At 38.6% G+C, this 25,079-nt stretch overlaps 1 protein-coding gene across 1 annotated transcript in view; it reads left to right on the top strand.

Moving 5' to 3' along the window:
* The window catches only part of GLRA3 (glycine receptor alpha 3), a 1,032,852-nt gene that overhangs the window by 937,369 nt on the left and 70,404 nt on the right, over positions 1 to 25,079 (top strand). The gene's annotated exons all lie outside the window — the stretch shown is intronic.

Here is a 25,079-nt window from a genome sequence, read left to right as displayed (position 1 = left end):
TCAATGGAGGTTCTGAGAAAAAAGCTTCTCATGTACCTAGCATCATAGATAATAACAAAATATTGAAGAGATTTTTTTTTGTTATGACATTTAACATGCATAATGTTAAATATTTAACGGTTTAGTAGAGTAAAAGAATAATAGTTCACTGTCTTTTCACTAGCATGATTATTAGCTTGAATAAAAAGCTGCAAGAATTATATGAAATATAAAGGGTTAATTTAGGAATAGTATAAAATGCTGAAAAATAAAAAGTAGTAAGTGTGCTGGCATAGCTTAATTAGGTATTGGCATCCATGTAAAGGAGTATGTTATTGAGAAACAAAGTCTGCAAAAATACCTGCACAGATGGCAGCTGGAAGGACAGCAACGAAGTAAAGAGATGTAACATCAAGCAAGATAAAGTTGAAACATCAAGTTTCAGATAGTGCTGGAACACCACGTTTTAGATAACTGAGTTTCCTTAGACCATCAAACTTGAAAGAATCAAGGACAAATCATAAATTAGAAGAGCAAAGAAAAGTATTATACAAAGGAAGACTGTAATACATCAGACTGAGAAAAAATATCAAACTTTTTGGTATAAATATGAGTGTGTATAAACAAGCTTTGGGAATTTGCCATAGAGAGCGGACAGCATCTGTGTTTCATGCTTGTAAAAGTAAAATGCATATTAACTGAAGCAGTTTGTCTCAGTGTATTTATTGTACTTAGTACAATACAGTAATAAGACTAGTTGGTCACAATAAATAGTTAAATATACTGTGGTATGCATGCATGTAAATGCAAATAACAGCAAGAAACCAACATAAGGCAGTATATAATTCGTCATAGAATACAGCAATATAAAATATTTTCATAAACAAAATGTAACATAATTAAACAGGTATTCGCATGTCCATTCTTCAGTTTTATATTTTAAATGTATTAATATGTATATTAAAACAAAGTATGAGGGATATGAGAGAACCCCAGATTAGATTTATTGTGTGGAGATTGTATAGGTGAAATACATTTATTTGACCAAGACTCACATTAAGTTTTAGTTTGGCTAATGATTAAGCCTGTGATTTGAAATTAGGATGTTGTCTGTTTCTGAAGAACACAGCTCTTCAGAATATGGTGGTGATAAAATTCCATTTAGAAGTCCAAAAAATATGTACCTTTCTAAATGCTTATTAAGTTTATTCAAATTGAACCTTGTCTGTCTAGTTTTATTTCTATGAACATTGGTTTGCATCTAGTACTGAGAAAAACTTAATATTCTTTATTCTTTATTCTTGGGATCATGGTTAACGCTTAATCATTCAATTTAAATTTTGCAGATCAATACCAATGCATCTCCTATTTCTGACAACAGTGACCATACTGTTCACAGATTTTCTGACTTTAATTCTTTTTAATGATGCTTAAAAATCCCATCTGCTACATTTCTGTTCTACTACACCTTTGTATGTTATGGGTATGTTATGGGTAGTTTTCTAAGAGCACTTATAACAGGCAGTAAATTGTGTTCCACTGGTCTGTCAAATTCTGCTGCTAGGATTCCTAAGCATGTCAGTTAATCAGTGTAGTCATTCAAGAAATCACTACTATGGTTCTGAATAGTATCAGAGATGTATCTATGACTATGCAAATGTTTTTGTACACATGCAGTCTTTGCTTTTTCATTGTGAATTGCTTTTTACCATTTACGGTAGTTCACAAGTCAATCAACTCAAAATATTAGGAGAAATAATGTTGTCTACCTATTTTTTGTAGTGACATATCGGCATTGGTTGACCAAATAGAGCCATTCATAGCATAAAGCAAGTCCAGAAAAATGGAAATGTACACCAAGTTCACTTGTATATATTGTTCCTGTTACAATGGTTTAAAAACTTATTTTTTACCATAATAGTGCACATTTTTCTATGTTTAGTTTAAATTCTAAATTCTACTCATCAATTCTGAATATATCCTCCTAACAGCCAGACCAACACTCCTATCTTAGTTCCTCAGTTACATTTTCAATGTGATTTTTACTTCTACATTATTAGAACAATTTGCTTTTAATGTTCTTTTTCATATTTATGTTCAACAACTTGTAAATTGTTTTGAACATACTTGTTTTTTAACTTTCATATGTTTTATGAAATTCTCTTTCCTAGCTCTTAATCAGGAGAATTGTTTAAATGTTAGGGAAGACTTTATTTCATCTTTATAGTCATATATATTGTAAATTTGAATTTGACCTCCATTTGTATTCTGATTATCATTAGATCATGTTTGTTTATTTATACATTTATTTATTTACTTTTTCTTTACATACAATAATTTTCATCCCACATGTATATATCATTTTGGCATTATTAACGACTCATATTTTATTTTAAGTGCATGCCTTTCCTTGGTTAATTCTGACTGTGTACTAGTAGTTTCACTTACTCTGTATTCATCCATTGCAGTATTAGATAAGGTCAAATCTGTTGCTTTTAGCACCTTGCCTCTTGCTTCATAATTTCTTAAATTTTTTTCTGTCCCATATTAGACGGTCATCTTTAGCCCTGTTCAATAGCATCAATAATCTCAGTAAGTGCTTATGTTCGAATACGGAACAAATATCTAATAAATGGCAACTTCTCTCTAAGATAGCAATAACTGCTAAATTTATAAGAGCTGCTGTTTTGTCTTTATCCTCTTCAAGAAAAGTAAATGAGTTTCAACTTTTCCCATAAGTGCAAGAATTGCATTTGGACGCAGTTGAAATAAATTATCATTGACATTTCTACTTCTGAACACATAGTCTCTTGAGAGCAATTATATTTCTTTATTTCTGTTGATGTATTTCTTTAGTTCATCAGATATTTCAACACTGTAAACAAAACCAATCTATTCCAAAAAGCTTGAGTCAAGTCTGGTATCCCACCTGTGACAGGACTAATAAGAAAAAAAAGTATAAAAGATCAGTCCAGATAAAAATCACTTTAGCTAGCAGATCTTGGAGTCTGTCTGTCTGTCTGTCTGTCTGTCTCTCTCTCTCAGATGTCCTCCCTGTGGGAGGAATAAAAATATCTTGTTGACGTTTCAAGACATTTATCCAGTTAAACAGGTAGCTGGACGACAATTTTTGTTCTAATACATAACATTCAACAAGTCAGTTGTTTAAATGTAGTTACAGACAATGCTGGGAGAGTCCAGGGGAACTGATCGGAGGAACATCTGAGAGATGGAAAAACATAGAGCCAATCTCAAGCTTAGACTTTAGTTCCCAACTTGCATATCACTGACAGACCCGTGAGAGTTTTCCAGCTCAGCAGTGCATGGAATCTCACTATTAATTAATAGGTTTATTTTTATCAAACATAAATAAGGAGAATTTAAGCATGGCAATGCACTGTGAACTATATTTAAGAAAACACTTTCACATGAGCTATATCAAGTCTATATAACAGAGTGGCTTGAAGAATTGTTTACAGTTTGGTCATTGTAAATGACTGCCTTTATGAGGCTATTGAAATAATTTATTTACCTGTTTGTATTACATTAAAATGAGATGTTGTCCCTGCCTTTATGGGGATCATATTCCTTGAAGCACATTATGAAATCCTTATTCCAGAACCTTTTCCAGCCTGACTTATCCTTGTCAGCACTCATATCCCATGTAATATGAGAGGCTGTGCTCACTTCTATGGGCTCAAATTTCATGTAGTACATTATGAAAGACTAATCTCTTGTTCTGAAAAAAAAGGTTACATTGCCTGCTTAAGAGGTTCATATACATGATTTATGTGGCCAGTCCTTGTTCTTTTTTCTTAATGTAGACAGACTTTTTATATACAGGGGAGGTAGTCATAAGAGTCACATTATGTGACTCCCATTTTTTGAAAAAGTCATATATTGAGAAAAATAACTTACAGTGCAAATAAGCTGCAGTGTTCATTTTATAGTGCTCATGGATGTGCCCAACTGCAAGGAAAATGTAAGTACAGTTTGGGACCTCACAATTTGTTTAGAGGCTTTATTCCCAATGGAATAAGAAAAATCTGTCAAGTGGTAAAATGCAGATTATACAAAACCTCTAAAAAATATAATAATATGTACTCAGATCTTCTTTGAGCATAAGCAAACAATGCCTATGGTGTAAATATACAGCAGTGTGGAGAGGATCCCTTGGCTAACAATTTTCACTGTACAGCAAATTACAGAAGTTTTGTTAAAAGCAGACCAGGTGGCTAGAACATATATAACTGGTGGTTGTGGTGTATCAACAGTGAGAGGAAGAGTGCCCCTGCTCACAGAGCATGGATCTATGGTGTTCCAATCTGAGGTCTTCATTAGCAAACTCCTTCCAGGTCAAGCAGTTAGTGAGGGATCTTCTGATCAAATCCTTCCTGTCTTCGTGTTTTATGTGGGGAAGTCTGTGCAAAAGAAGGCTAAATATGTCTGAGTCTGGCTAGATATTTTGGCATTGTTTGACGTTAAATCATGTCTGGAGTCTTAATAAGTAAAAAGGGACACCAGATGCTATCTATATTACAGCTTCTCAAGAAGACAAAATGTTCCATGTGCTATGCTAATTACCATTTCCATAGACAATAAATGGTCTCTAATCTTATGAACCTAGTGCACAATTTCCTCAGGATGATTGGTCTTGTGTTATTTTATGGCCAGGATGGATGAGGAAGCAAATTATCTTGTCATAAAACTTCTTAGCCTTTTAGTTTCAACTTTATTCAGGGAGCAACCACCGTTCCCCATAAGTGTTAATATTCTTTGGTCCTGGTTTTCCACCTAGTTTTAGAAACTAGTAATTTGTGATATTGTTGGTCTAACCATTGGATAGTTCACTTCAGACTAAGAATGCTATCAGTAAAGCTACTCATTATTGAGCTGGTCCACTGTAGATATTTCTGTATTATTGGTAATGGGTTTTATACATATAATGTGTCAGCATTAGAAAAAGTTCCACACCGATTATCAGAATCCATTATTTGCATCCCCTAATATAGCTGTAAATGGTTCTTTCAATATTGTTACTCCAGTTTATGTTCATTCTAGGTATTCCACTTAATAAGAACTCCAGTTCATTCATGCAGTGTGTGGTCTGGAGATTGGAGTGATGATCGGAGTATGAATGGTGAAGGACCTGCCTACTCAAGAAGAGACTCAGTCTGAATACTCATTATCCAGCATACAAAATGCTAATCTCATGTAAGAAGCCATTTTCTCTCCAGAGAAATTTCTGTGGCATTGAGTCATTTATCAGTACTCTTCTTAGTAGTGGACAGAAGTATGGTCCTTCCTGCCTTAGTTCCATTATATGAAAGATGCAAGCCTCTTTGTGGATACTTTTACCAAGAACAGGCATTTCTTTTTCCCATGTTTCCTCATCAAAAGGATGTCAGGTTTCAGTACACTTAACTATGCTACTTAACTAAAATCCCTGCCCTCAGTGTCATACAGACTCCTAAGAAGTGACTTTACTCAGGGGCGGCTCGTGCTATAGGACTGCAAGGACTGCAGCCCCCCACCTGCAGAAAAATAAAAGGAAAAGAATAAAAATTAAAAACAGTCCCCCCACCGTAGAAAGAAAACAAAAAAAAAATTCATGAGTCCCGGAACTCCACGCATGCGTGCTTGGAGTTCCTGGTACTCAGAACTCCAAGCACACATGCCTGCTTGGTACTCAGAACACTCAGACTGCTGAGTTAGGCAGTCCGGACAGGGAAGACAGGAATCTCCACCCTGCGAGCCCAGAAGTCTGTGTGGTGATGACCTCACAGACCGAAAGGTCACCGGACTGTATCGCCCGCAGGCTGGAGGCTCCATCCTACTCCCGTGATGTCTCATGGGAAAACAGCTTGCGCGGGCTGCTACAGAGGATGACCTGAGTTGCTGGGGCAGGCAAACAGTTGCACAGGCTGCTACAGAGGATGACCAGAGTTGCTGGGGCAGGGAAACAGTTGCGCTGTCTGCTACAGAGGATAAACAGAGTTGCTGGGGCTGCTATGGATGACTAACAGCAAACAAAGTTTGATCCGATCTATGGAGGTAGGGTGCTACAAACAAATGGAGGTAAGGTGCTATGTGTGTTGGAGGTAAGGTGCTATGTGTGTGTGTATGTGTGTGTAATGCCCCAGTTGCTACATACTGGTGGCTAGAGAGAACATATGGTGGTGGGTGGAGAATACTCAGGCTTGAACCCTGTACCTTGAGTGCAGGTAGTAAGGGCCTGAATTCCCTATCCACCACCAACTGTAAAAAATGTGCAGATGTTTGCATCATATTTGCTCTGTTCCTCATAAAATCTGTGGTTTCTGTATGTTTGTTGTTGCTAGCAAAGTCAGTAGTGCAGTGGTGCACTGGCAATATTGTTGCCTGATAGCTACAGGTTCTCTGGTTTGATTCTTGGCTGGGGTGCTTTCTGTGTGGAGTCTGCATGTCTTCCCATCTTACAAAGACATGTGTCTGGAGTGTTTCTCCCTCCTCTGCTGTAAATTGGCTTTTGTTCCAAATCAGACTTTCCTGGTTAACAAATGTTAAATAAAAATAACCGGGATTTGAATTTCAGACTTTATATTCTTCAGAAAGTACATAAGTTTATAACATGGATAATTGAAATTTGTCCTTATTTTTGGGACTGTATTCCCCCATTATTGGCTTCATCCAGGACTTTTGTGCTAAGGTTGAGAGCTATGGTGAGAACTGAATTCACTGAATATGTTTGAGGGCTGTACTCGCCCATTACTGGCTTTGTCCATGTGTTTTTTGCTAAGATGTTGAGAGGTATGGTGAGAACTGAATTCACTGAATATATTTGGGGGCTGTATTCTCCCATTATTGGCTTTGTTCAGGTGTTTTGTGTTAAGAGGTTGACAGCTATGGTAAGAACTGAATTCACTAAATGGTAGTCATTTAAGTTTCAGTCTTCCTCTCTTTCACAAAACAGCTGATTTGGAATAGTGGTATGTTGCTCTGACTGCTTCGCACAGGGTTCCCCTGGGTTTAAGACTTGGCAGTGAAATGTATGGTGGTAACGCAGTATTTTATTGTAGCAACTTTACAACATTATACAAGCAATGTTTAAAATGTGTCCCTGGTTTTTGGGCTTTTGTCCCCCCCCCAGTAAATTTTGGCTTTTTCCAGATTTCTTGTGCTGCAAAGTTCAGAGCTGCAGCGAAGTGTCAAGTAGATTTTACAAGGAGCTGAGAGCTGCAGGGGAATAAAAGTTTAGTACTGCTTATGTGGAGTCTACTTGCATTGTTAATAGTACAACAGGTAGTGCACTTGCTTTTGATGCAGAAGGTTGTGAGTTCTACTCCCACAATAGGTAGATGCATTGCTGGTACTTTACTGTGTTGTAAATGGGGTGGACGCTGCAGTCCTTTTTGGTGAAGATACCTAGTAACTATGAACCTGTCAGTTTGCCATCCATTCCCTACTGCGATATTACTAGCTTATCATTTTTTTAATGCAACATGGGCAATTTATTCCTCAAGGGCAACAGGCACTTTATTTGTTGATAAAAAATGACATATAAAGTTGTTTGCTAGCAGCAACCTCTTCATTAGTTACAGATTTCTTTAATGTGGAATTTAGATGACTTTTATCTTCAGAGATTGTGCATATTTACTGATACTGGTGGACTGTAGAAGTTTGAGTAAACTTTTATGATGGAAATGTAAGTTTGAGTAGACTTTTATGATGGAAATGTTCTAAATTGGGCAGTTTTGTCATTATTGGTGCATGCATTTTATTTCATTGTTTACTGGAAAAATGTTCAAAATAATAAATTTAAAATGCCATCTAACAACTGTACTATATTGTACAAGGAATATAATTTAATAAAATCAGGAAGGTGTATCAAAGAGCATGTGTATGTTTCGTGTTCAAGGGGTCTATGATTTGAAAACAGCCCAAAGTTAATCTTTATCTGCCACTGGCAAAATGTATTTTCTTTGAATGTAGGTTTCAATTAATGTGAGTTTCAAGGGCAGAGAAGATTTAATGCCAAGTCTATTTTCATTGTCAGACTGCATTGCTTTGTTTAGCAGATATCTATTAGGGTCTGTGCTGTAAAATGCAAAATAAAATGTTTAAATGAACTCCAAATCATCGCAGAAGTAAAGCAGTATGCACATTACAGTGTTTATGGTAAATGGGGCGAAATAACCAAGGAATGGGACATTGGAATGGCTGCAGGGGGGAGGCTCCATTCGACCATGATTTTGTGAGGGGGGAAGGGCAGCAAACGCAGACAGCCCTGGCTGAGCTATACCTCTCAACTGTCCAGATTTTTGCAGAATGAATAGATTTTTGCTTCTTATTTTTGGTTTGTTCCTCATAAAACTTGTGGTTTTCTGCAAATCATTTAGGAATGAAGTCACTGACATACTTGTTGCACCCCACTCCCCCATGTAGTGACTCTGGATATGTCCAAGCAAGGCAAGGAGCAGTTATGCATTGTAAGTGTGTAGAGTATTCCCCCATCCAAGGTAGACACAAGTATGACAGTGGATTTTCATCTGTCCTTGATTTTGCAGAATGTTCTGGTTTTCTCTCATATTTTTATACTGTTGATTTATGCTTCTTATTATTCAGAAAATGCATGCTGTCACAGTGCCCTGTTGGTTTGTGTTTAAGTAGCAATGCTTTAATGACCATTGGGTAAGCTTGTCTGAGATTGTAAGATGCAAGTAACCTTTAATAAGCATACTGTTAAAGAAGTACCGACATTGAAAGCCTTTTTGTTATTGCCATGCAGTGAATATTTACATAACTAGATAATGTACAAGCATTGGTATTGAAATGCATATGACAGTATTTGTAATAAAGGACAGGATTACAGTATTTTCAGAAGCTCTTTACATTTGTTGGAAATTTGCAGTCATCTTTGCAGGCTTTACCCCTAAACTAAACAAAATGCCAATCTATCATGTGTGATCCATAACCTATGCAGTAATCCTTTAAGCAATTTATTTTGAGCTTGTTTCTTGTTTGCTGTTTTTTTACTTTGATCATGTTTTCCCCATGAAGCAAGTAGATAGTTGTTGTCAGGCAGCAGGTCTTTTTTGGATAAGAAACATTTTTACAAGTGGGGGTATCACAGAGATTTCTACTTTCAGCATGTTACTTGGTACTTTTATAAAGCTGAATATAAGTTATAATTAGAACTGCAGTGCAAGGAGAAGCTTGTTTTTTTATACTTGATTTTGACTAGTATTCCAGTAATGTATTTAAAAAAGTAATTTATTTTTTCATGCCTCACAACCTTTTTGTTTCCATCTAAATATTAAGTAAGCTGTCATGTAGCCAATGCATTGAAATATTTACTTCTTCTACACTTCATTTTGTCTTGATTGGACTCTCGTAATGACAGTTTGGCACACAGGGCAACATATTTAATTAAAGTTCCAGTTGTGTTTTTGAGCATAGCTCCACTCCTTTCTAGTTGGCCACACCTCTTCCCATTGGCCCCTCCCATTCAGCTATCTCCTGCAGCCCCCCTTTAATTTGAAGTCACCAGCCGCAACTGACTTTACTTAGCCTTCCATGTTATGAATGACCCTAGTACTTTTTGGTCTCCTTCACCTAAATAGAACCAGTGATAAAGCAAATACCCACTCTAGAGCTCTTAACCTGCACTACTGCATCAATACCATCAGATGACATGACAGATACCAAACCCATAATATCCTCCTTTTCCTGGGGTAGGCTGCCCTTAAAGAGTAAACAGACTATTTCACTAGCAACCTTTAATATAAGTCTGGATAACTGGATGGGTGACCACTAATTTTCACTGGAGTTATATGGAGAATTTCTGCATAATGTAGGACATTGTTAGTCTTCCACCAGTATTGGGTGATATAGCTGAGCTTCATGGTGGTCTCTTTGGCTGTATGCTTACAAAGAACGTATGAATCATTACGCAGAACTTATTTTCAGTATTTGCCATTTTAATAATTGATGTAAATTCATGTTTTTCCATTACAGCTAAGCAATGGTTTAGCTAATACATTTTTGCTTTTTTACGTCTGCTTTTCAGCGGACAGGTAGATGAAATGTGCAGTAGTCGTGAAGTGGAGGAAAAACGTGACAGATGTTGATAGTGTGTATCATGAGGTGAATATAATACAGTCTAAAATAAAATACAGTCTAGCAGTCTGTGGCTTGATTAGATCTCACAGAGACAGCTGTAATTTTGGCATTGCATAATATGGTCATGTACTCTTCTGCAATCTACTTGTTTGCTGTTTCCAGTAAACACTGACATCTCCTAGTGTAATGTAGTTTGGAGAACTATTAATAGATAGCCATATTGTGCAAAATGTTGCTAAATAATGAAGTAGTGTTGGAGCAGGCTGTTAATAGTGCTAATAGTGTCAATACTGTGCAGCCGGTCTAGCTCCTAGCCTAAGGCATGAAAGGATTGATAAAGCAATTCTGTAGGTTTATGCAGCTTGTCATCCGATATTCACCAACATTTTGCTAAAACAATAATGTTAGGTTTGTATTCTTTTGCTCAGCATTCTTGGTAGTTACATTTATTTCTAATTCTGCCTGCATTAATATCTGTGAGTGAGACTGCTTTTCTACTCTTTGAACCAGCTGTAGTGGGCTGGGGTGTACTTTAATGGTCCTTGACAATGTGAGCAATACTAATGATTGGAGGTACAGACGACCTTCATACAGGTTATAATTTTATTGTAGCTGGGGCATATGATCATGAAGTACTGTTTGGCCAGCAAGCAACTGGATCATTTGGGGCATAATTCTAGCTTATTAGAAAGGTAATAGTAGGATATTGGATGTAGAATATGATAGTATTACTAATTCCTTTTATATAACAAGGAAATCAAAGTCAGAATGCAAGAATGACAAATAGGTTTGAGAAGACTGCACATATTAGCATAGTGTCATGGTACTGCAGGGTATCAGGAAGTGATGTAATAGAATCTGTTATAAACATATACCAAGGGGTTGATGGGTTGTGGGATGGTCAGGATGTCCACCACCTCCAATTTCAGATGAATACTATATTGAAAGACCATGACTCAGGCTGTCTAGGAAGTTGAAGTACTGGGATTGTTATGATATTAAGACAGAAGCCTACTTTGAGTGATCTCAACAGAGTTCTGGCAAGTCCACTGCCCACGTGTACTTTAAATTTTACAGCGTATTGCCTTGGTGAGTACAGTGGGTATGTAAGATATAAGCAGTACAATCAGTGATGGAGAATGAGTTGAGTAATGAGGTTATACTGCTATCATTACTAGACAGTAACACATTTAATAACACAGCACTTTCCAAACAGGATATGTGCAGTTAATCAGATTAATTTACCAGTATTTCCAGCTGAGTTGCCATGTGTCAAATGTGGAGAGGAGATGTCTCATAAACATACACTACATTAGTAAAGTACATGTCCCAAGATAAAGTTAAATTAATATAAAAGTGTTTAGTCCTCCAGGCCTGAACTGATATACAGATTGCTAGTGGAGCTCACAATGCAATATAAGTAATTTGGGCATTTTGTGTACACAAACAAAAATCATGGCTAAACATATTTAGCCTGTCCCTTTCACTTCTTGTAACCATCATATTTAGTAATATATGACCCCCCCCCCCCCAATGCTGCCTGCTCACCTGCATGAAAGCAGTTTTAACCTAATAAAGGTATAGGGCTGAGAGGAACAGTAATGATATAAAAACTGACTCATCTCATTCATAGCTCTATACACTTGCAATACGATAGGAAAAGAAGCAAAAATTTCCAGCAAGTACTTGGACTACCAATAGCCATCCTATGACATCCAAGACAGGTAGCAAGTCAGGAGCAACCCCCCCCCCCACACACACACACACACACACACACACACACACATGCACACACACACACACACACACACACATACATGCACACACACACACACACACACACACACACACACATACACACAAATGAAGTGAATACTAGATCACATTCAAGCTGGGAGATGGTCAGCAAAAACAGCTAATGCAGAGAACTGCAAGATTATTTGTAATTCACATTAGTAATGGTATGCCTTCTCACATATTTACAGTAGCAATGTTAGGCTATAATTCATTCATAAACAGTCTTGCACTGGGAAAGTACCCTGCCAAGCACACTGTGCACATTGATAGTGTAAAGTGCAGCCAAAGTGCAATATGCAACATACAGGAACTGTTGTGTGCCATATAATATAAGCACATTAATTAGCTGGCAACACAAGGATTGTGAGGGGCTAAACACACATGCAGCAGAGGTCATACTGCTGCATCATTGTAAAGCACAATGATGTATACAATCACAAATCCAAAATGGCAATAGCTGTACAGCGAATGGAATAGTAAACAATAGCCAATCATTCCAGCAAGAATATGATGCACATCTCAAATGTAAGGTGTGACTGTAAATAACAAGCGTTTTCATCTGCTACCTCCACAGTGAACCATTTGTAATATCCAACAGCAAGTATGAATCCCACCTCCATTTCCAGATCTAGGCAGTACCTGAATCATATGAGAAGGGCACTCCATACTGACCTATCAGTAGGGTTACAACACTAGAAGAACTACAGCTTCTTCATTAAGTCACAGAGCTTTAATAAGTAGGCTACCCAGGAATACTTTTTAAAATGCTTTTTAGCAACATGGCAGTGCACAGCACACATAAGATGTACACGATGGAATTCATTGGAGTGAAAATCACTTTCATGGATCGCCAGAGCTTGTGTAACAGTTGGTGAAGCATAATAGTTCAAGTTTGTGTTTGCTTTTGTTTTAAGCTTGCTTCACAGTGGATTGGGATCACAATGCTTCCATAAGAATGACTTGTCAGTGTTCTGAGGTCAGTGCAGCTTACAGCAGAAGAAAGTGATTGCTGTTACTCAGACTCATAGCCATACTGCATCTGTAACAAGCCCCACACTACAAATATGTACTAGCACACACTAAGCTGCAGCCATCAATGCTGATACTGTATTTGCATCTACAGGCACCTTTTGACCATTAATTGCAGGCATATTTTCCAGGTCATTTTATAGTTCTTTCACCTCTCCTTTTCACTTCTCAACTGCCCCACTTTCTTTATTATTTTTTTTTCACTTCCTTTCTACCTTTATCCCTTCCAGTCAAGTTCTAGTTGTTTCTGTGGTCCCATCATTCATCTCAATGTCCTTACTTTCCATGCATTTCTTTCAGCCTATCTTCCTTTTCTGATACAATGTACCCAAATTAAGTTACCATCTGCTGCTGCTTTCACACTTTATAGAGTCAGATTGTTAAGGCACTGCCACCTACATCTTCTGTACTCCATGACAGAGGTACATTCTCCAGAAATCTTGCTAAATAACTCACTTCCCTACATTTATCTCTTGAAAAAAGTAAACCCCTGAAGAACAGAACTAAAATATCTACTTCTTACTATTACTCTTGGATGAAAGTACTGGAAATACTTGAAAATATCGAAGAAGATATATCATCTTATGTTTCTAACTCTATATAATATAGAATTTCAATGTTATTTGCATAGACACCAATGTAAATAGTTATATAATGGTTTGAAGTTAGTAATGTTTTAGAATTGTAAATATGTTATTTATCTTTATTTCATGTAATGTTTAAGACATCTTATTTGAAATAATAAAAAAAATATTTAGTGAAAAAAGTAAACCCCATTGTGAACCTGCGCAATATCCATAAGACCTATTTTCTCCTATTTTCCAACACTACTCCTTCAACTCTATCTTACCAAAATCATATTCAAAGTTGCTTCCTTAGAGATACCCCATCTGGCTCATGCTTTCAAAACCCTCCAGGCACATGAAGTGGTCCATAATGACTCTCTTATGATCCTTACTTGACCCTCATACTATGCCTGCTTGCCACACCTCAACACAATCTGCCTTTCATCCAGACTCATCTTCTGTCCTTCCAGCCTCCCTCAACCCTTCACATTTTCAGCTGCTCTTCTCTTTGCTGTTATCACCACTCCCTTTCCCTGTCTCTTTACAATGTCCTCTAGCACCTCAAAATGCTCTCTGGGCCTCCACATCTCATTCATTTTAAGTTTGGTTTCTTGTGCCATAATCAGGTTGCCCATTCAATTTTTAGACTGGCAATTTGCAACTCTTCACACAGTCTCCTAACTCTGTGTGTTCCAGTATAAAATGGTCATCCCAGTTTCACCCCTCTCCTACCCCTCTTTGCCCTCCTACCACACACCCTATTCCTTAATAGCCTACAATCCCAATTAATAGAGCTATGTCAGTGATCCCACGGTACATTGATCACCATCACTTTATCTGCCTGGACATAGTCTGCATGGTTCCACTTCTTAAGTTGAGTTTATGACCTGAACGTCTAGAACTCTCATTGCCCTGCCATCCTTTGTCTGCCAACTTATGCCTTCCTTCCTGAAACCATAGTAAGACTCTGATCTATAAACCCTCATTCCCATTTATCACTAACTGCATCTCTGCCACATTCACTAAGTACTCATGTCTTAACTGCCTCTTCACCTTGCTAGCCAGTGCCCCCACCTAATTTCCTTCTGATCTTACTATCTCCTACAAGGCATACACAGAGTGAATCAGACCCCCAACTCACTATTACAATTCCATTTACTTGTCTTTCCCTATCATTCTCACTCGATTGCTACTACTTCTGCTTTTTCCATAATCATCCACAATGGTTCCATAACCTCCCTTATTCCATCTTTGCCTGCTTCCCCTATGTCTCCTACACACACATTATTCTTCCCTACCAGATTTTATCCCTGGCCTCCAATATTTTCTTATCCATCCAAGTACCCAGTCTCACTATGTTTCCACCTCCTTGCCACACTTACCTAGACCTCCACTCTAGACAATGTCTGAAATACTACAATGCCACATTTAATTATAGAGTATCTCTCAGCCTGGCTGCTTCCAGACTCCCCAACTCTACTACCCTATATTCTGTTGTCAACCTCCTTTACCTGTCTCACTCGAGTGGACACTTATCCAAACAACCCATTTTGATCCATACTTTTTACTGCCTCCTTTCATCTGCATCACATTCAGCACATGTTCAATACTCCAATAGTATTGCTTTGATAACCATTCAATCCTGACCTGTCTAGTATTATGATAGCATCTTACAAACTCATAACATATATCTATGAGAACATCTTGCAAACTCAAAACATATAGCACATATAGGAACACACATAAGCAAGTGCACAACAGTATGACATAAACTGTATATTTACATATCAGGCATATCTTAGCAGGATAATGCTTCACACAAGAAGTACTTTATTGACACTCTATATCACAGTTAAGAAAATATTTTCTAATTCAAAACATATTGCATAATCTATCCCCATGAGTCTAAATAGAAAGGAGAATAATCTGCTGGTAAGTCAGAGTGAAGACAAGTGAAACAGCTAAAAAAGAGAAAAATTCAGTGTAAACCATGTAGCACAAAACTGGAGTCAAATACTTTAATATGCAACTTTCTAGATTCACTTAAAAGCTTCTTCAGACATATAAACATTTAAAACAGTTACTAAAGGCATTTAAATAGATAAAAGTCACATGGTAAAAATCACATGGTAAAGGTCACATGGCAAAAGTCACATGGCAAAACTCACATGGTAGAAGTCACATGATACCAGTCACATGATACAGTTACACCTTCTGATGTAATTCTCTCAGATAGGGCCAGTTATGTGATGCATATTATGTGGGAAAAAACAATGGAAGGTTGAAAGATCGTATTAGTAGTCATCTCTCTAAAATTAATAGGAAACTAAACACTAATGCATTATATAGGCATATTTATAAAGTAGGCAACACACACTATTTTAAATTTATGATTTTATGTCAAGTTAATGAATCCTCATGTGGTGGTGATAATGTTTAACATACTGAATTAGAGGAATATAAATGGATTTTGCAACTTACAGCTCATATAATGCCAGATTTATATATTTAATGCCCTAACATTATTCTGTTGCTGTCACCTATCTCTGATGAGTTGACTCTCCCAGTTCATCAAATTTGGTATGCAACTCTGCATTTATTTTGTGAAGAAGTGGATAGCTATGGTGCTTTCCCACCACCATCTTGCAAATTCCTGTATTCTTTCCCCTGTGTCCTCCCCTCTGCTTGCCCCTGTTTTCACCATTGTCCTATCAATCCATTTTTCACAAATTTAATCTGGACAAAAAACAGAATCACACAGCACACATGGTCAGAAATGGCCCATACAAAAATCCTTCGCTTTTTTTGTACTCAGCATTTGCAAAGTGCTTGGCATCATGCACCAGTGTTGAGTGCAGTGAATGGCATTTCTCAGTTTTGAGTTTTTGCCATTGTTCAAATTAGTCTAGTAGACTCACAAGGCACTACAGGAATACATATTAAAGGCACTACTTTCAGATAGTTACCGTATCACTTGTTAGGCTGCTGGATGTCACAAAGTTAGAGTTATGATGTGGTGTTTTGTGATAATTCATATGTCTATAGACTGGTATTTTAGCACAGTTTCAATGGTTTGATTTCAAAAGTATGTCAAAACTGATATTTAATGTTATCTTATATGAGTAGGTTGTGTGTAAGTTCAAATGGCTTTGCTTGTCTTGAATGACAAGATTTAATGAACCAAGCAAGAAAATAAAATTAAAATAGACAACACCACTTTAACAGTGGACCATTTTTGATGATAGATTAGTTATAAGGAAAAACCTAAGAGTAACAAACCAGAAAAATGGTCAGAAATTGCCCTATAAACAAAAGTCTTTGGTGGGAATTCAATAAAGCCTACACCGAGTGATTGTCCGTATAGGTATAGTGGCATGGCTCAAACAAGGAAACCAGCAGCTGAGCGATCCAGCAAACAGAGCAGAGGGGCATGCATGAGCGTGTGGACAGGGAAGTGTCCGTGGAATGCAAATCACCTAATAAGCAGGTGAAATCCATGCAAATGAGGTCGATTTGTGATCCAATAAGCAGAAGGGTACCTGTGTAGGAGCTGTTGGTGTCAGAAATGTACATGGAAAATAACCATTTTCAGAAATGTAAAAATTAAACAGGGGCTGTAAAAGCCCAAAAAGAAGGTCGGATATTACAATGTAAGCATGGAAATGCCCAAAAATATGCACAGTGAGTCCAAAAAGCAATGCAAATCATTATAAAATATATATATTTTTAATACATGTATTATGTTTGTGCAGGGTGCAGCATCGTGCAAACATGCTGTTATGCAAAAAAAAAAAAATTATTAAAATGTTGAAAAACTGAAAATAAGACATTTGAAAAATAATACATTATAGTGCCCTGCATCCAGAGTGTACAATGGCAGGTTTCAGTGGTCACTAAGGAAGCAGGCCCTGGAGTAGTGAAGTATCCAGGGTTATGCAAGGATCTGTATGCAAATGAGCTGGGGTTACTGAATAGCAAATATGGGCCACTGTGTCTGCAGATAAAGCCTGTGTAGGACAAGAACTGTGTTGGAACTTTTAATCCTCCCATTCACCCTCCTTTACTACTTTTTGAGAGAGTCTGTGATTTAAACATCCATAGTGTAAAACCTAACAGGAAAATTAATAATTTAAAATACAATGAGATCGAGAGATTAAGATTACTGAGTAATAAGGAAATTCGAATAATGAAATCAGAAAAAGGGGGTAGTATTGTTATAATGAATGTGGCTGATTATAATAAGAGTATGAAAAAACTCCTTGCTGGTAGAGCTTATGTAACAACCTCCCTGAATGAGTTAAATAAGGCATATAGAAAAGTTAGAGGGGTTTTACAAGACTTATTTATTGATGGAAGTATTTCCATTGATGAATATAATTTCTTGAATTCAGCACATCCTAGGATTCCTGTTATGTTTGGGTTGCCTAAAACTCATAAAGATCTAGTGCAACCCGCTATGCATCCCATTGTGGATGCAAGGGTTCGATTACACACCCTCTGTTGAAATATCTTGACATAAAACTTAAAAAACTTTTTCCAACATGAACACCTTCTGTGTAAAGATTTGTGGGATTTTTTGAAAATGCTGAATACTTTAGAATACGATGAGTAAGGTTTTTTCATTACAATAGATTTAAAAGACTTATACACTGTCATACCCCATGTAGGGGGTATGGAATGGTTCTGTGAATTTCTGGTGGAGAAGGGGCTCCCCCAGACCCAGGTTAACACATATGAGATATTGTTGGAAATGGTTCTTACTAATAATTTTATTTTGTTTGAAAAAGAATTGTTCCTACAGGTAGAAGGTGTTGCCATGGGGTTAGTGTGTGGGGGACTTTATGCCAATATAGTAATGTTGCAGTGAGAGAAGAAAGTTTTACAATGTTCCCCTTTGTTTAAGCATTGCAAGCTATATACCCATTTTTTGGATGACATTTTATTTTTTGGAATGGCCCAAGGAGTGAGATTCATGTTTTTCTGGAATATATTAACCAGACGACCACTTTTCTCAATTTTACCCACAACATTAACACTAAGGAAATAGCCTATTGGGATGTATGGCTCGCAAAGGATGTGGTTAACAAGGTTTTTGTGGTGCAGATTTATAGAAAGGAAACCTATTCCAACAGTTTTTTACACTAGGAAAGTGCACACCCCTTCAAGAAGAAAAAAGCAGCAATAAAGGGACAGTTCATAAGGGCTGCTCATATGGTGTGCCTGTTTGACAGTTTCTTGGATGAATATGATTGCTTGAAGGGTATGTTTCTTAAAAGGGGCTACCCTCTGAGTTTGATCAATGAGGTAATGATCGAAGTGGTAAATAAAAGGAAGAAAGTTTTTTTTACCCCTCTGCTTAGAAGTCAACAGGTTTGTCATGAACAAGTAATACAGACACCTGGTGAGTACATTCAAGATAGGGAAACTGTTAATGGTGCCCCAACAGTTACCCATCATTTTGAGTGTTCCTTTATTACTGCATTTAACAACAACAGCAGATACATCTCTGACATTCTTTTTAAAAATTGGGTTATTCTCACAAGTGATAAAGATGTAAGGGAATGTGTTGGTAGTAAACCCAATATTGTTTTTTAAAAAAAAGGTAAGAATTTAAAAATTATTTTAAAATCAAATGGAGGCATCTCACAGCAAGGGATGATGAAGAAATGTGGGGCTTGCACCTATTGTTGTTTTGTGTTGGAGGGTAATAAATTTATGGTGAACAAAATTAGAGTGCAATTGAACAGGAGGATCTATTGCTTCACTAAAGGGGTGGTGTACTGGGCAGTCTGTTCCCTCTATAAATGATTTTTACATAGGAAAGACTGAAAGAAATTTTAGAAACAGAATATATGAACACTTGAGGGACATAAGACTTAAACCCACAAATGCCCTTGCTAAACACTGTACAGAAAAAACAGGACATTCATTTAAATTCTTTACTGTGGATGTCCTTGACCATGATGAAAGGGGTGGTCCCTGGGCACTTTTGTTAGAAAAGAAAGAATTAGCATGGCAAATTTGTTTAAATGCCGGCCAGTGGCCAGGTTTGAATGACTGTCTCTCCATTACTTGCCTTCTAAAATTAAAGGCAATGGGGAGATAGTTTATTGCATTTAGTAAGCACTTATGGATGGTTTATAATTCACTTTATATGTGTTTCATATGGTTTTTATAGTGTGACACAGAATGTTTCAGTAAACTTTTGGTCTCTTTATAAATATTTAATATTTTCATGCATTTATATTTATACATCTTTGGCTCTATTTATGAAATGCAGTTTCCTTTAAGTGCAATAATGATCCTGTTGGGATGTCATTTCCCACTTTTGATGTGATTGGTTAGGATGGTGGGCATATTCTGACTTCTGCTTTTAAAATAATTGCTTTTAGTGTTTGGTTCTTTTTCTGATGAAGTCTCCAATAGTTGATGATGAAAGCGCTTATTTTATTGTGTTTTTCTGTGAATAAAAGTGACTACAACTTCTCCTTGTGCCTTGGATTCATTTGCAGCTGGTTTTGTGGTCCACGTGTGCCTGCCAGATTTTTTTGTTTTCCTGCAGTTTGTGGTTGTGGTGTATTTTCAAAACCATGTTGGTGTTAGTAAAACAGGTAGCTGACATCAAAAGGGGTGTGTGTCACACTATGTTGAAGCGAATTGGAGATTAGATGTGCCCATTTGCGCTCAACTAAGCACAGCTAAGCAGGAGGGGTGTCCAGTGCTACTAAGCTGAATGTGCCCATGCATGGAGTTGTGTCTAAACTGCTGAGCACTGTTTATACTAGTGCCGCAGGATTGTGCGCCACACAGCAGTGCTTAGCAGGGAAAGGAATTTAAAAAAAGAAAGAAAAAAAAAAAAGGAAGAAAATAGCTTGGGAAAGCCAATCAAGTATAAATGACTGGTAAGCCCTGTTCTACTGACACTGGGCCATTCAAAACCTTCACTGATAAACCTGGCAGGTGGAATGCATCATAGTCAGCCAATAGCACAGCCTGCATCGGCAGCACACCACTATAAAGTATGCATACATTCTTCAATCTGATTTTTCCCACATAATCTGCACCATTAGAGTACACACTTGAGAATTTTAACTGACAAAATGATAGGGACTGCTGCTGCTCTGCTACATCTTTATGTGCAAAAGGCTGAGGTCAGCACTGGTGCTGATGCTGACAATAGGCCTAGACTGAGAAGGAGAAGAGTGTTCAGGCCCAGGGTAACCTTCCAGGGGCTAAATGAGCTAGAAATTGTAGAGTGCTACAGGCTGGACAGGGACATACTACAAGAACTCACTGAGCTTTACCACCTTCAGCTCAAACCTAGAGCCAATAGAGGGGAACCCATCCCAGTGGAAACAAAGGTATGTGTATCCCTTAGAATACTAACTACAGGTATTTTTCACAGACCTACTGGGGACATGATGGGGCTCTCACAGGCATCTGCATCCAGGGTACTCCACCAGTTCATGGCTGCCATGCAAACACATGCCAGTGTGCACATATATTTACCCCTGAGGAGAGGGCCAGAAATATGGGTCTATTCCACCATGTAGCACACTACCCTGAAGTACTGGGTCCCATAGACTGCACTCATGTGCACATCAAAGCACCACCTGGTAAGAAGGGTAGAGTCTACGTCAACCACAAGGGGTATCACTCCAACAACTGCCACGTTGTGTGTAATGCCCAGGGAATTGTCATGAATGTGTGTGCTGGGACCCCTGGCAGTTATCATGACTTTCACATCTGGCATGCATCACAGCTGTATCAGACATTTGCCAGGGGGCATTTCCCATATGGCCATCTACTGGGGGATGCTGGTCATGCATTGGAACCGTGGATGGATGACACCCATCAGAAATGCACATACACCTACTGAAGAATGCCATAATGAGGATCATCCACAAAGTAGGAACATCATAGAGCATGTGTTTGGGCTGCTCAAGTCACAGTTCCACTGCCTCAATATATCTGGTGGAGCCCTGCAGTACTCTCCAGCCATACATGTTCACAGTATGTGCTATGCTACACAATACGATCTTGCAGAAACAGCTGTGGTAGGAACATCACAGGGAAGGGACACACACAGCCCCCCACCAGTGCCAAGGTCCCCACAGCCACAGGGGGACTCAGAGGAGGAACCCCCTGTGCCTGTCCCTGTAGGCAGACATAGGCATGCCCAGTATGCCCTGGCCTTGGAAAAGAGGCAATCCATAACACATGCACTGACATCCTAAGGGACCTTGGGACTGACACCTCACTCTGACTCACATACATAGTAAAAAGGATGCCAGCTAAACCACACAACCTGTACCTTACCATTGGTTGTGTACTGCGTGCATCTGACAGATTCAGCCCTGAAGCACTGTTATCTCAACTGCTGCAGGGACAAGGTGAGTCACTCTTTTTTTACAAAAAAATGTATGGGGTACTAGACTATGCTAGCATATGTTTGGAACTGCCACATATATGCAAATAAATAGAGTGGGCTACTGGAATACCTGCAGACAACTGACAGTTACATGGGACAAAAGGAACTCTCTGCCTAATACTGGCTGTCCCATAATATGCAGCAGGCCCCAAGGCAGCAAATTCCACTGCACTATGTGAGGGAAATGACAAACCATGGGGTCATAGGACAGATGCATGACTGTTAATGCTAGAGTCCCCTACCCCTAACACACTCATGTTCCCATACTATTGCAGTATCATTATGTTTGCAAAGTAATAGCAGCAGAGCACACAATTCCACAGCTGTCCCAATCAACCTGATGACATGTTCCATTTCCACAATATGCTGGGGTCAATGTGCTATGGGTGTCTGTGGTTGATAGTGTCAGGAATTAAACTGCACTGTCTGGTGGCTGTTTTGGATTAGTGGGCTAAGTACATAACCATGGTTGATGGTGTTCATGGTTCAAGACTGACTGCACCTGCTATTTTGCATATGAGCTACATCTATGGTAGGAGTTCTACAGACTGTCCATATGTCACTATTTGCTACTGCAAGAAAGTTGGATCAAGCTAAAGACAATGGAGGGACAGGGCACCACAGATATGGACACTACACAGCTCTGAGTAACCTAGACGATGGCTAGTAGAACAGCAAGTTGTAACAAGTCAGAGTTGCAGCAGAATGCAAAGGCCATTACGTAATTGTGTCAGAACTTACAACAGATCAGTGGGCACCATCATACCTCTTAAATGTACAGAGTTTCTCAGAATGTCCACATTTTTCCCGCATATTTCTGGTCCATTTTTCATAACATTGCAGTTTTCTTGCAAACTAGTGGCAAATCAATAAAGGTTGATGTTAGAAAATAATAGACATTTGAGGTGCATACTTCATACCCTTCAGAAAATTCATGCTAATACAAAACCTGTTATTCTACCTACTGCCTTAAGTTTGTAAGAGCAATATTAAAAACAATTGTCCCTATTTTTGGGCCTGTGTCCCACTTTTATATATGGATTTGTCTAGATTTCTTGCTCTAAGAGGTTGAAAGGTATGGGCACCATATAGCATTATAACACCAGTACAACACAAACTGTCTGTGGACCAGAGCAGACATATGGGGTGCAATGCTGGACATCCTGCAAAACAGGCTACAGTCAGAGGTGTGAAGTCTGTAACCCTGTGTGTGGTGTTACATCTTGTACCCCAGTCACAGCATACCTACAACTACATAGAGCTGCAACTGTGGACAAAGCCAGGAACAGGAACAAGACAAGGCCCACATATAAGGAGAAGGATGAACTACCGGCCAGACAAATGTAGAAAGTGCAGAGTAGAACAGGTCGTGCAGTAGCATGGGTTCTTTGCTGTGTATGGAGTCAGTAACTCAAATGTCTGGTAGCAGTTCCTCATGTCAATCTATAATGATCTGCCACTGATGTACCAGGAAATCACATTGCTATGTAAAATGTACCAGACATATGATGAAAAACCCTGCTCAGTCTAATACAATCTGTACACACCCTAGGTATGAGTCAGATATTATGGGCAGCACACAGCTGGGGAATCCCCTGGGCATCATATCAGGGAGGTGCCTGACTGTGTAATCAGGTGCAGCAGCCAATTGACTGAAACACACAAATTCCCAGACTGGAGGGCAGGTAGGTCTGGACTGGAGTCCCCTTTTAAGTACTGACAGTAACACTGGGCATGCTCCTACACTTAGCTAATTTTAGCCCATGTCTGAAGCCTCGTCTGCCTATAGAATTGAGATGTGAATATATCTCTGTGCACACAGACAGCTATGCATACCTAACTGTCTCCCCCTAACCCCATCAGACATGATTACTCTTATCTATCCATATGTGTCACATATAAAATATTCATGTATCTGTAGAGTTTTTTATAGATACATATGTAGGTATTGTATATTATATAGAGAGACAGAGAGATGGGGAGAGAGAGAGAGAGAGAGAGAGAGAGAGAGACACAGGAAGGTATAGCGTGGTGTAGTGGTACAACCACTTGCACACCAATTGTTACCAGTGGCAAGAGCAATTAGTACAGTGACCTGTAGTGTGAGTTAGTAGGTAGGTAGGGGTTCTAATCTCACATCAGCCACCTTGTGTGTGTGTGTGTGTGTGTGTGTGTGTGTGTGTGTGTGCAGCTATTCCACATAGAGCAGTATACACACACCCAACAGGCCTATGTCTATGCAATGGTCAACCATTTATGGCCCTGTGATTAGTGTCCTCTACAACAGTGACCTCCCTGTCAACAGCTGCTAATGTCATCCATCCCAACAGCAGTGGCGGGCACTCTCCAAACACTTAAGCTCTGTGGTGCATACAATATGTATGCAGCACTATACTCTGTACAACTAGATAGGTAAGGGGTTTTAATCCCAACAATGGCAACTCTGTGAGTGTGTGTAAGTATATCCCCTTGCAGCAGTGTGTCTGTCTTGCCTATGTGTGTGCAATGCTAATGCATTTTAAGTCCCATGCCTACCTGTTAAGCCCCGCATTGCCTTACTTTACTGGGCCTGCTGATGTCATCCACCTTAGAAGCACAGTTAGATACTCTCCAAACACATAAGATTAGTGGCACATGTGATAAGTGTGTAGCACTATAGTATCTACATCTAGATAGGTAGGGGTTCTAATTCCAACAATGGCAATGCTGTGTGTGCTCAAGTATAAACCCCTGCATCAGCGTGTCTGTCTTACCTGCGTGTGTGCAGTGCTAGTACATTTTATGGCTCAAGCCTACCTGTTAACCCCCACATTGGTGTACTTTACAGGGCCTGCTGATGTCATCCACCTTAGAAACACAGTCAGACACACTTCAATCACATAAGCTCCATGGCACATGCAATAAGTATATAGTACTATAGTGTATTTAACTAGATAGGTAGGGATTCTACTCTCAAAATTGGCAACTCTGTGAGTGTATGTGTGTGTGTATAAGCATATCCCCTTGAGGCAGTGTGCCTGTCTTGTATGTGTGTGATGGTTATACAATTTTAATGGCCTGTTAACCCCCATTGGCAGCCTTTTCAGGGCCTACTGATGGTATCTACCTTAGAAGCACAGTTAGAAAGTTTTCAGACACATAACCTCCATGGTGCATGCAATAAATACGTAGTACTA

Source organism: Protopterus annectens, chromosome 2.part1 (genome assembly GCF_019279795.1).
Source record: "Protopterus annectens isolate FY-2018-M chromosome 2.part1, PAN1.0, whole genome shotgun sequence".
Taxonomy (NCBI): Eukaryota; Metazoa; Chordata; order Ceratodontiformes; family Protopteridae; genus Protopterus; species Protopterus annectens.
This window is presented reverse-complemented; position numbering and strand designations above follow the sequence as displayed.